Consider the following 12,604-nt stretch of genomic DNA (forward strand, 5'->3'; position numbering starts at 1 on the left):
GGATGCACTTTCCTTTGCTAAGAGGCTTTGGTTATTACTTCAATTATTTTTTTAAATGTATACCCATCTGCAAATTTAGGGGCAAATTTCTAACTGAAACAAAAAATAAGAGGACTGATAAACACAACTGTTGAACTTCACAGGGAGTAGGCAGCACTTGCACATACATGGAGCTGAGCAGTGATAGCCTAACCGGCATCCTAATTCTGCCTCCCACAGGTAGTTCTGAGCAACATGAACTGACAGGGGAGCACCTCGAAGTCCCCAACCAGGGTAAGAATGGCCTCTATAAACTGAAGCCCTGGGCTGCTCTCTGCTGGCTCTGTGGTGGGCAGGACCAGGTCCTACCTGAGAATCAGCAGTCAAACACATGTCTGCTTTCAACTTTGAAGAAGAAAGGGATTTTTTGAAGAATCTTACAAAGTTAATCCCCTGAAGATTTCTGTGCATGGAGAGAAAACAATGGAAAAAGGGATAAGTCGTCTCACCACATTTAACAATTCCTCCTGTGAGAGGCTACACTCCACCATCAGGACACCTCACAGAACTAAGGGACAGTGCATTTGGGTCAGTGTGGAAATTGCAGTTGTTTTCAGACCACATATTTATTTCATGTGCCACCCAAGAAAATGAAATAAAACCATGTTATCTTGTTTAGAATTCATAAAGTGTGTTATCCTGAGAATGCACCATCCTTCCCTACAACATCAGGATCACAAGGAACAGGTCCCAGCCGATGCTCCCTGAAATTCACCATGGATTTGGCTGGAGACACAGCTGAGAACAACTCCCAGACCACGGCTGAGCTCAGCGGTGACACTAAGGCAGGGCCATTGCTGGGTGACTCAGGCATCACCTGAAGGAACGTTCTGGCTGAAGACATCTCTGACAGACTTGGTGGCCTTCCTGGAATGCAGGGAGGTTCGCTCAAGTTCCACATTTCATTGTCACAGAGTTTGATGTGTGCTGACGGTTTCCCCAGGCTCACCAACCCCTCTGCATTTTTCTTCCTCCAAATGAAAAATGCCTCCTGTGGTGCATGTGAGAAAGTCTGTATTAATTTAATAAAACTGTTATAGTACAAAGCCACCAGTGGTAGTCACAAGACCATAGGTCTAGAGAGAATCTGGGAGAAAATGTTATATGGAGAGGAAGCCCAGGGTCCTCAGAGGAAACAGCCATAAACACCACCTGCAACTGCTTCTGGGGCCACAACACAGAATCTGTGGGTCCTGAGCGCCCCCTAGTGTTCTTAGTGCCCCCTGCAGCCCAGCCCTGCTGTCTCCCTCAGGGAGATTTGTCTGGGCTCACACTGACTTCCCCTCACTGTCTGTGTCTTTTGCACCGAAATACATGGCCGTGTCCTCAGCTCTCATGCTGTTCAGTGTTAAGTAAATTTGGCTCTTGGATGTGTCCCTGGTGATGCTGAGGCGGGATTTCAGTGTTGAATTATAGTATGCATCTCCAGCACTACCTATAACCCCAATCCACTCCAGGCCCTTTCCAGGAGCCTGGTGGGTCCAGTGCACACCACAGCTCGTTAGGGAGAATCCAGATACAGTGCAGGTGAGGGAGAGGGTTTGTGAGGGCTTCACCAGTCCTGGGCCTGACTCCTGCAGCTGCACCTGGGACAGGACACCTGGGGACAAGGAGCATCAGTCCTGTCAGTCACCTGCAGTCACAGACATCCCATGACCCCTGTCTGACTCATGAGACCCTCACCTTGGGGGCCTGTAACCAGGCATAGGAGAAGACCCAGCAGCCTCATCTTCTTCTAAACCACAGCTCTGCCTTCCGAGGGAGATCAACCCTGTGTGAGGGAGAGCTGTGAGCCTGCACAGCCCAGGAAAGGATTTACCCTGGAGTTTGAAGAAATATTTGCATATGAAGAACTATTTGCATGTGAAGCAGCCCTATTCTTATAAGTGTAAGGCCTGAGGCTCAGGATACTCTGGTATTTCTGGGGCCTGTGTGGAGGCATCTCTTCCCTTGATCTCAGTCAGCATGTAAGTCAGGGACAGGGGACCACATGAGTTATGAGACTCATTGGATTCAGGTCAAAGCACAGGCTCACCTTTCTGAGCATAAGAGGAAACAAGAACTAGATGAGCAGGTTACACTTTTACCTTCTCATGCATCTTTCAAACAGTTGCAAAAGTGATTAGCTTTTGTTTTGACCAATTCTGAATCTCAGAACCCTAGTGTAGCCACAATTTGTAAATTTTTAAGTTTCATGCTATACAAACACTTTCTATCCTGGTGCAAAAAATAAAAAGAACAGACATTTTTAATATTTTATGTCTTAACTAGAGGCCCAGTGCACAAAAATTTGTGCACTCGGGAGAGGGGGGTCCCTCAGCCCGGTCTGTGCCTTCTCACAGTCTGGGACCCCTCAGGGGATGACCACCCGCTCCCCAGGGGATTGGGCCTAAGCTGGAAATCAGACATCCCTCTGACAGCATGGGAGCCCTCGGGGGATGTCCACTTGCCAGCGTGGAACAGGCCTAAGCTGCAGTCTGACATCCTTAGTGCTGCTGAGGAGGCGGGAGAGGCTCCCACCACCACCGCTGTACTGGCAACCATTAGCCTGGCTTGCAGCTGAGCAGAGCTCCTCCTGTGGGAGCACACTGACCACCAGGGGGCAGCTCCTGCATTGAGCATCTGCTCCCTGGTGGTCAGTGTGTGTCATAGTGACCAGTCCTCCCCAATCGTTCTGCTGTCAGGGTCAGTTTGCATATTACCCTTTTATTATATAGGATAGAGGCCTGGTGCATGGGTGGGGGCTGGCTGGTTTGCCCTGAAGGGTGCCCGGATCAGGGTGTGGGTCCCGCTGGCGTGCCTGGCCAGCCTGGGTGAGGGGCTGATGGCAGTTTGCAGGCTGGTCAAGCCCCCCCCCCCCCAAGTGGAGGCCCTCACCCCATGGAGGTTTGGCCAGCCTGGGAGAGGGGTTGATGGCCGTTTTCAGGCTGGCCAAGGCTACCTGATGACAGAAGCTCCCAGCCTTTCCATTTTTTTCTTTTTTTTTGGGGGGGGGGGGATTTATTTACCTTCTATAATTGAAACTTTGTAGCCTGGTGTGGAGCTCAGAGCCAGCCAGGTCTTGGCTTCCTCCATTGCCAGGGGCAACCCAAGGCTCCAGCTCTGTGGCCATGGCTGGTTGAAAGCAGGTATCTGGGGTTTATTTATCTTCTATACTTGAAACTTTGTTGCTTTGAGTGGAGCTCAGAGCCATCTCAGCCAGGAAGCTTGGCTTCCTCCATCATTGGGGCAACAAAGCCTCCTGCTTGCTCCAGCTCCATGGCTGCTGGCCGCCATCTTGGTTGGGTTAGTTTGCATATAGTCGCTCTGATTGACTGGTGGGCATGGCTTAAGATGTAGCAAAGGTATGGTCAATTTGCATGTTGGTATTTTATTAGTGTAGATTTATCACGTTACTTTGATCTGATAAACTACTCCCCAATCCCAGGCAGGTGGGACAGTCCTGAATCTTGATGCTGCAAATTTATAATTGTGTCTATAGCTTCCTGTGCACAATCTTCTGTTTGCAGAGACCCTAAACTAGTTACATCAGAAATAATTATGGTTTTAAATGGAGAAAACACAAGACATGAAAATAGTGATCATGTGTGTGTACAGCCCTGAAACATCCATATCTTGAAATGCTGGTAGAAGGAGTTTGACCTGTTTTCTCACTCTAGTGTTATCAGTGATGTTGGGGTTCAGAGAGATGGACATTGAAAAATTCCTAGCATACATTTTCTTACAAGAAATGGAACTTCAATTCTGACAGGAAATCCTCACCCCAACCTTCCTCTGCCCTGTCCCTGGGGATGCTCATTGTGATTTTACCAAGAACTCCCTGGAAAATGCTGAGCCTCCACTGTCCATGTGGATTGGCTACAGGAGCCACAGGTACTGGAGCAGGTTCTGATACTAGAGGGGAGCACTGTTGGGAAACTACCCAAAAATCTGGCTGTGACTATGGAAGTGGGTGAGGGGAGGAACCTGGACTGATTTGAGTCACATGACAGAAAAGTGCCTGATGTTCATGGACAGAGAGTTACTGGACATACAGATTTAAAGCCTCCTCCAGTGAAGGCCCAGAAGAAATTGCAGGGCATTATAAAGAGACAGCTTGTATCATCATAAGAAATACCTGAATAATTAAGAACAGGAGTTTGTGAGAAGTAGGAATGTTAAAGACCAGGGATCAAGAAAAATAAGGAGCCTTAACCGGTTTGGCTTAGTGGTTAGAGAGTCAGCCTGCAGACTGAAAGGTCCTAGGTTCGATTCTGGCCAAGGGCATGTACCTTGGTTGCAGGCACATCCCCAGTCGGAGGTATGTAGGAGGCAGCTGATCAATGTTTCTCTCTCATTGATGTTTCTAACTCTCTGTCCCCGTCCCTTCCCCTCTGTGAAAAATCAATAAAATATATTTTAAAAAAAAGAAAAATAAGGAATGTGTCACTGCAAACTGGTGGGAAGGGGATCTGTTGGGGTCCAGCCCCAGCAGGTCCAGGGGTTCCTAAAGGTATGGATGGAGTCAGCAAAGAAGGAATGACACTGAGACAGCTTTCAGTTGATCAGCATAGCCAGGTTCTCTCTTTTTCTCTCCTTTATTTTCCTGTTACCACTGTATTTATAAGCATGACATAATGGTATGTTTTGGGTCCTCCCTTGGCCTTCTACAGTTCCTGGTTGTATGTCCATAGTTTCTTATCTGACCTTTGCTAAAAATTCTGTCTCTATCTAGTTCTGTTGATTTTAATCTTGTCTAGGTTAATCTCTGTGTTCCATTATAAGGGCTATTCCAAGGTCACTATTCTACTGCTCTACTGATAAGCTACAAGGAAGTGACTGAAGGAGATTATCCTACCCAGTAAAGGTTATGTCCTCCCAGCCCCGCTGCTTGCCTTCCCAGGGACTGCCCTGTGTTGGTGGGTCTCCAGGGCTATAGGCTTTGGTGCTTTCCCTGGTGGGCAAACTCCTGGGGATGTGGGCCCAACAAGTCCCAAATTTATTGCCAACAGTCTTAGTCCAAGTTCTTCATAAGTAGTACATGGTATTTCTGTAACACTAGGGGGTTTTACTGATTCATTCCCCTCCCCAGTCCCGTCAATCCTCAACTCCAGGGAAACATCCCCACCTGGAGAAACAACCTTTCTCGGGGAGGTGGCACTGATTAAAACACATAGCGCTAAGAGGGGGAGCAAACATTTTAAGAACAGTATGCCAGGTCCCTTGAAACATATGCTGTGCAGATGTTTCTTCCCTGCAGTGACTGTGTCAAGCAGCAAGGATGAAATGGCTTCCTGCAGGGACCCTGTTTCTTACCTGCACATTCTCACAGTGTCTCTGTTCTAGAAGGTAACACCTTCCCAGTCCTGGGAATTAGGACTTGGACACTTTGGGGTCATTACTCACATGGCCTCACCATGAACCAACAAAGCTGAATAATTCATTGGGGGCCCATTATAAATCTGTCCACTCTTATAAGGAGGAGTGGACATTCCTCACTGGAGGTTCCATGGTGATGGTGTTTCTGTATGAGGAGCCATCATTCCATTAGACCTGGTCTCCTGTTTTGTGGGGAAGCATGGGGCTTGTTTGGAAAGTCTATAAGGAGGATTCTCCAAAAGGTCGGGGCCTCAAGGAGGACTTTGCCAAAGGCAGCAGCCCCTGCCTTGACTTTTACAAACAAGTCTGAGCCCCCAGGTGTTTTACTGGAACCTCTATCTTTAGTCTTTAAGACCAGACCTTGTAGATACATGTGCTTTCTCAAGGATACCCTGCTGATTGTGTCTAGAGGTTAATTTTAGTTCAGGCTGTTGTTACAGTAAAAGCCTAAGGAGGCAGACAATTGGGGCTGTTTAGGTGCCTTCTGCCAAGCAGCCCCTTAGCCTTTTCTTTCACAGAAATGTGTCAGAGTAATCCATTCATCTATCACTCTGGATCTTCTGGTCAGTCCTGGCACAGTCTCAGCCCATCATCTTCATCATCGTCATCATTATCATCATCATCATCACAGTTTGCTTCCTTATAATCATTCTTCTCATTTTCTATAGACATGGTGGTTGTGCACACACAATTCCTTTTTATCAGAAAAGAAAGCAGACATCTACTCTTCAGATATCATTGGAGATTGAGACCCTGATGGCTCAACAGTAAGTTGACACAGGCCTTTGAAAAAGCCGATGATAGATTGGTTGGAAAGTACAGATTCCCACCAAGACATTGGACCAAGATTCCTCTCCAAATCTATTGTCATTATCATCACCATCACCACCACCACCATTATCATCATTATCATCATCATCATCACCGTTTTCATTGTCCCCAAGGTGTGGACGGAGTCGGCGAAGAAGGAATGACATGAAGACAGTGTTCAGTTGTTCAGCAGCCTAGCCATGATCTCTAGCCAGGAACTCCAGCCAAGTTCTGGTCAGGATCCCCAACCAAGTTCTGGTGCCATGTTCTCTTGCTAGGTTCTCCAGCCAGGTTCTCCAGGTTCTCCAGCCAGGTTCTTTAACCAGGTTCTCCAACCAGGTTCTATCCACGTTCTCCTGCCATGTTCTGTCTAGGTTCTCCAGGCAAGATCTGTAGCCAGGATCTGTCCAGGATCTTTTGCCATGTTCTCTTGCTAGGTTCTGTCTCTAGGTTCTGTCTCTTGTTGTTTTGTTACACCTGTATTTATACCAGTTGATTTTAATCCTGTCAATTTCTATTCCAAAGGTTAGGGTGTTATTTCTTATCTCCATTCCAGGGAGTAAAGATTATGTAGCTTAAGCGTGATTGTTCTTAGTTAAAGTGATTAACTACCTGCCTGGCACTTAGTTAAGGGGTTTTATTCCCTCCCTAACTTCAGGGGAAAATCCTCACCTGGGAAACAACCTTTCTTGGAGAGGTGACCTTGGTTAAAACACATAGCGCCAAGAAGGGGAGCAAACATATTAAGAACAGTATGTCATATACGCCAGGTCCCTTGAAACATATGCTGTGCAGATGTTTCTTCTCTGCAGCGACTGTGTCAAGCAGCAAGGATGGACCGGCTCCCAGCACTTACTTATAATTATTCTTCTCATTTTCTTTAGACCTGGTTTTTGTACACACACAATGGCTATTTATCTCAATTTTCCTCATTTTGTATAGTTCTTAAGTAAAATACATAGCCATACCCTATTTTCTTTTTTGTTTGACTTCTAACAACTGATGGCTTATAGCTGCCTCATTTCCATTTGCCCCTTACATGGGAAATTGGATAAGAAATCATAGTTTTCTCTTTAGATGTTATTATGAAATTGAAACCACCCTCTGGAAGCAGAATTCCTCCTCATCCCCATCACCTCTCCAGAATAAAAGCCCTGGGCCAGTCTCCTTTCCTGGCTCCATCAAAGCAGGTCTGTCTTCCTCAAGGGCCTTTCCTGAGCTTCCCTGGATTTCAACTATGAGCATACTAAGCATTCCATGGCCCCTTGATGTGTGTGTATATCATCAGCCAGCACATCTGTGCCATGCTGCTGTGGCTCCCTCTGCCTCTGTCTGTTGTCATTGGTGCTATGACATGATGACAAGACAATAACTGTCACCAATGAGGGTCCTTCTTCTGTAGCTTTGGGTTCGCATACTTGTGGTGTAAGGTGTCCAGCATTCAGGTGAACTGCACTGTTGAGTCATTAGAGCCTCTTGATAGATTTAGGGGACCTGGGTCAGAAGAGTTCATGATCAATTCACATTTAGGGACAAGAGTAAGCAAAGTCATTTGACTCTGCCTTTTGTGGGTGTTACAAAGTTTTCCTCCACCTACAATAAATCTCTGTAATTCAGATAGTGAAGAGGCAACCCCACACCTGACAGGAAACCAGACCTTCAGAAAAATTTAAACCTGCACCTGGGATGTGCACTGTGCTCAGCGTGTCCTGAGCGCTCCCTAGTGGTCACAGCCACTCCTGCAGGAAGGTTTGTGTCTGGGCTCACACTGACTTCCCCTCACTGTGTCTTGTACAGTAATACAAGGCTGTATCCTCAGATTTCAGCTTGGTCATTTTAAGAGAGACTGTGCTCATAGGGTTGTCCTTGGAGATTGTGAATCTTCCTTGAACTGCTGGAGCACACCACTGAACCTTTCCAGTTGGGCAACTCACTTTTGCCACCCACTGCAGCCCCTTCCCTGGAGCCTGGCGGACCCAGTTCATGCTGTAGTTAGTGAAGGTGAATCCAGAGGCTCTGCAGGAGAGGTGCAGAGACCCTCCGGGTGGCGCCACGCCTCCCCCAGACTCCACCAGCTGAACTTGGCACAGGCCACCTGCAAACAGAGAAGCAGACTGAGAACTACTCTGTGTCACCCAGTCCCCATGAGCCTGATGCACAGGCATCCACCTTTGACAGCGAAGAGAGGGCAGCCCAGATGAGTGCAGACCTCATGATGTGGGCACTGAGGGGCTCACACAGGATGGCTCCTCTCCAGGGTCTGTAGGAACACAGCCTGGCAGACTTTCATAAGCAGGGGAGGCACTGCATTTTCATGTCTTTCCCTGAAGACCTGTCTAAACTGCCAGGGGGCTCCTCCCTCCCTGTGGTCACATGGGAAGGGCTGGTGGACCAGGGTGTCCAGGCCAGGATTCAGGGACACATGGATGGTCTGCACATTCTAGAAGCTTATCTGTGAATAGTGAGAGACACATTCCATCAGGACAGAAAGTGGGATTTTTAAGGTTCTCCAGTGCAGGTTGCACATAAAACCCCTCAGGAGACATCCTGGGACAGGATTGTGGAGATGACAGTGCCCCCCTAGTGGTTGTTCTGAGCCTCAGAGTCTAAGACATGTATCTGAACCAGCTTCCTGAGACTAGGCAGGCATGTCTGCCATGCGGAAGCCTCCCCTGGCATTTTTGAAAAAGTGGCAGCCCCAGTCCTGCTACTTGCACGCAGGTGGTTCTCTGCAAGGATGCCCTGGGCCTCATGTGGCCGCCTTGGGGGAGAACCTGAGGAACATAAGCCTCCACAGCCCAGGTCTCTAGTGCCAGGCCCTCAGCTTGCACGTGGGAGGTGCTGTCACCCGGCCTGGTGTGCACACTCAGCATCAGTGCCTGTTTAGCTCAGTAACATATTTTCTGATATTTGTGGGGACCCTCCGTGACTGTTGGCAGTGGAGCTGCAGGGACTGGTGAGCACAGGGCACAGAGTCACCATGGACAGAGGGCAGTTCCCTGCCCAGGAACCGGGCCTTTTAAATACAGCCCCTGACACCCGTGCCTGTGAATTCTAGGATTGTGCCCGAGATCATATGAGTAAGTCACAGTGGAGAGGACAGCACAGCCTTCCTTTCTCTGGGACAGGAAGAAGTAGGCCCACCTCTGCAGGGGGAGGTTTTCATTCTTTGCTTTTAGTGTCTCAAAGGTTATTTCCTCAATTTTTCCATGAACAAATTCTTGAGTGCAAAGTCTTACCACCTGGGTGGTCAATAATCTTGTTGGATGATTAAGTCATAAACTCTAACTCCTGGATGCAGGTCCTTGAAGAGCCCCCAGGAGCAGCTCAAGGAGAACATGCTGGCCCTTTGGTGAGACCTGGACATGAGGGCTGACTTCTCCCAGGACCATGGAGGGGAGAGAACCTGACATCCAGAGCAGCTGAGGCTGTTCTCATCAGGGTCCCCAGTCCCTGATGTTTACAGATGTGCCCGGGGCCGACCTGGCCAGAAGGGAAAGGTTTGCCTGGATGGAGACTGGTGCATACCGTTTATCACAGTGAAGAAAATATACCAGGTGTGCCTATATATATGGGGATTTGCATGGGTTACTCAGGTGATCTCATTCCCAGGAAGGAAGGAGTGAGTCTACTGGGGAAAGGAGTGTGACACTGTGGAAATTAGCAACTGTGGAGGGAAACTGATCACATAGGAGTGATAGTGGTAGACCTTGTGGGAAAAATCAGATGTGGTTAAATAAGAAAATAGAGGTCAGACCTTCCAATGTAAGTGGCCGACTCCCCACTCCCTGTGCAGCGCGTGTGGCCTCACATCTGTCTTCTCTCCCCTGGGACTCAGGCCTTGAGCTGAGAGAGAGAAGTGTGAGTGGCCACCTCTTCAAAACCACAACATCCCTTTCCCTGGCACTTGTCAACATCTTCTAGGCTGGCTCTGATGAAGACAGCAGAAACAGCTCATCTCTCTTCCTTTATTGGTCCATCTCAATTGGAATCTTGGTCTAGAGCACCTTGGGACCCAAGGGTATGGACACAATTCTGGGAAGCAGTGAATGAGATGCCTCTCTTATGGTGGCCAGTGTTAGTGCAACTATTCTAAAAGCATTGGTGTTGATAATTCAGCATCTAAAGTGTTAGTTGATATGTCAAGGGTCCAGGATGATAAAGTTGGAGATGGCACTACCTCTGTTACTGTTTTAGCAGCAGAATGACTAAGGGAAGCAGGATATTTCATTTCAAAAGGTTTCATCCTCAGACCATTATTGTGGGTTGGAGAGAAGCCACAAAGGCAGCAAAACAGGCTCTGTTCAATTCGGCAGTTGATCATGGTTCTAATGAAGATAAATTCTACCAAGATTTAATGAGCATTGCAGAAACAACATTATCCTCAAAACACCTTACTCATCACAAAGATCACTTTATTAAGTTAGCTGTAGAAACTTTTCTCAGATTGAAGTGCTCTGGTAATCTGGAGGCAATTCATGTCATCAAGAAGTTATGAGGAAGTCTGGTGGATTCTTATTTAGATGAAGTCTTTTTGTTGGATTAAAAAATAGGAGTAAATCAACCAAAAGGAATTGATAATTCTAAAATTATTATTAAAAATACTAGTATGGATACAGACAAAATCAAGATATTCGGTTCCATGCAAGAGTTGATTCTATAGCAAATGTTGCTGAAATAGATCAAGCAGAAAACAAAAAAAAAATGAAGAAGAAAGTTGAATGTATTCTTAAGCATGGGATAAATTGCTTTATTAACAGACAATTAATTTATAATTGGTTTATTAACAGGCAATATATATATAAAACCAACAACTAGAACGCTGTAATAACCAGAACCAAGAGAACAACTGGTTGCTATGATGCCCACTGTGGCCTGCAATCTGGCCTGGGAACTGGCTGGATCAGAGGTGGAGCCCCTCCCCCCAGCTGGCCCCGCCCCATGTTGCACTCCCAATAGGGGGCGGAGCCAGTCAGCCAAACTTCTGTGGCCTCTCCCCCTGGCTGACCCTGCTCCCAATAGGCCCCCACCACCCCAATTGGCCCCCACACCCCGGTCAGGGGTGGGGTTGGCTGGCCAACCTCCTGCGGCCCCTCACCCCAGCAAGCTCAGCCCTGATCCACCCCGATTGGGGATGGGCCGGCCAGACCCCACCTGTGCAAAAATTCGTGCACTGGGCCTCTAGTAAATTTATGATTACCCTGAGCAGCTTTTTGGTGCTGCTGGAGTTATGCTATTGAATATGTAGAATCCCTGGCTCTTGTCACAGGTAGTGAAATTGCCTCTACCTTTGACCACCCAGAACTAGTGAAGCTTGGAAGTTGCAAGCTCATTGAGGAAGTCATGATTGGAGAAGACACACTCATTCATGTTTCTGGGGTAACCCTTGGTGAAGCTTACACTATTGTTCTTCGTGGTGCCACTCAGCACATTTTAGAAGAAGCAGAAAGATCTTTGCATGATGCCCTTTGTGTTCTTGCACACACTGTGAAGGCTTCTAGAATAGTTTATGGAGGAGGCTGTTCTGAGCTGCTGATGGTTCAGCTGTCAATAAACACCAGGTAAAGAAGCTTTGAAATGGATTCTTAGCTCAAGCACTGAGAATATTGCTTATTGTTACACCTGACAATGCCAATCTATGACAGTGCAGATCTGGTAGCACAGGCCTGAGCTGCCCATCATGAAGGCAATACAACTGCTGGATTGGATATGAAGGAAGGTGCTATTGGTGATGGCAGTGCTGGGCATCACAGGAAGTTTCCAAGTGAAGTGCAGGTTCTACTGAATGCAGCTGAAGCAGCAGAGGTGATTCTGCGTGTGGATAATATCATCAAAGCAGCACCAAGAAAAGGTGTCCTGATCACTGTTGAGGGATGTTTAATGAACTGAACACACAGAGGTAAGATGAGCACACAGGATGATTGATGCCGGACAGAGGGCTATAGCAAACTCTGCACTCTCACCATCACTTTTATTGGGGTTTGGTACAAGGTTAGTGTGTCAGCAGTTAATCAACTAAATCTTGTTTTGTTCTATATTACAATAGCATATTGAAGACAACTTGCAGCTGTGCCCTTCTTTTCTGCTCTACACCCAGGACTATTTAATCTTAGTCTTTCTCAGGGAGGTAAATGTTCCTGGAACTCAAGATTGTGTGCAATCTTGACCCAGCGTGATGCGCTTGCAAGTCATGCTGTGCTTCTGATAGAACATTCACTTCTTCTTGGCAGGACTTCAGAACCTTGTTTACAAGTATCCAGCTACAGATCACCCCCCTTGTTAGGCTTTCCTATTTGCTGTTATGCTCTGGACCAGTTCATAGCAATGTTGTTTGAAGGACTTCGACTTCTTAAAGAAGACTATGGAATCCAAATTTATGTGTGCTTCTTATATCCTT

At 47.2% G+C, this 12,604-nt stretch overlaps 1 pseudogene; it reads left to right on the top strand.

The window, feature by feature from the left end:
- The first annotated feature begins 6,194 nt into the window (after window positions 1–6,194).
- LOC138999362 (T-complex protein 1 subunit beta-like) lies at window positions 6,195–12,096 on the top strand (annotated as a pseudogene).
- Window positions 12,097–12,604: the final 508 nt, after the last annotated feature.

The sequence above is a fragment of the Myotis yumanensis genome, unplaced genomic scaffold (genome assembly GCF_028538775.1).
Source record: "Myotis yumanensis isolate MYYU_CA2020_CCGP unplaced genomic scaffold, mMyoYum1.0.hap1 SCAF_22, whole genome shotgun sequence".
Lineage (NCBI taxonomy): Eukaryota > Metazoa > Chordata > Mammalia > Chiroptera > Vespertilionidae > Myotis > Myotis yumanensis.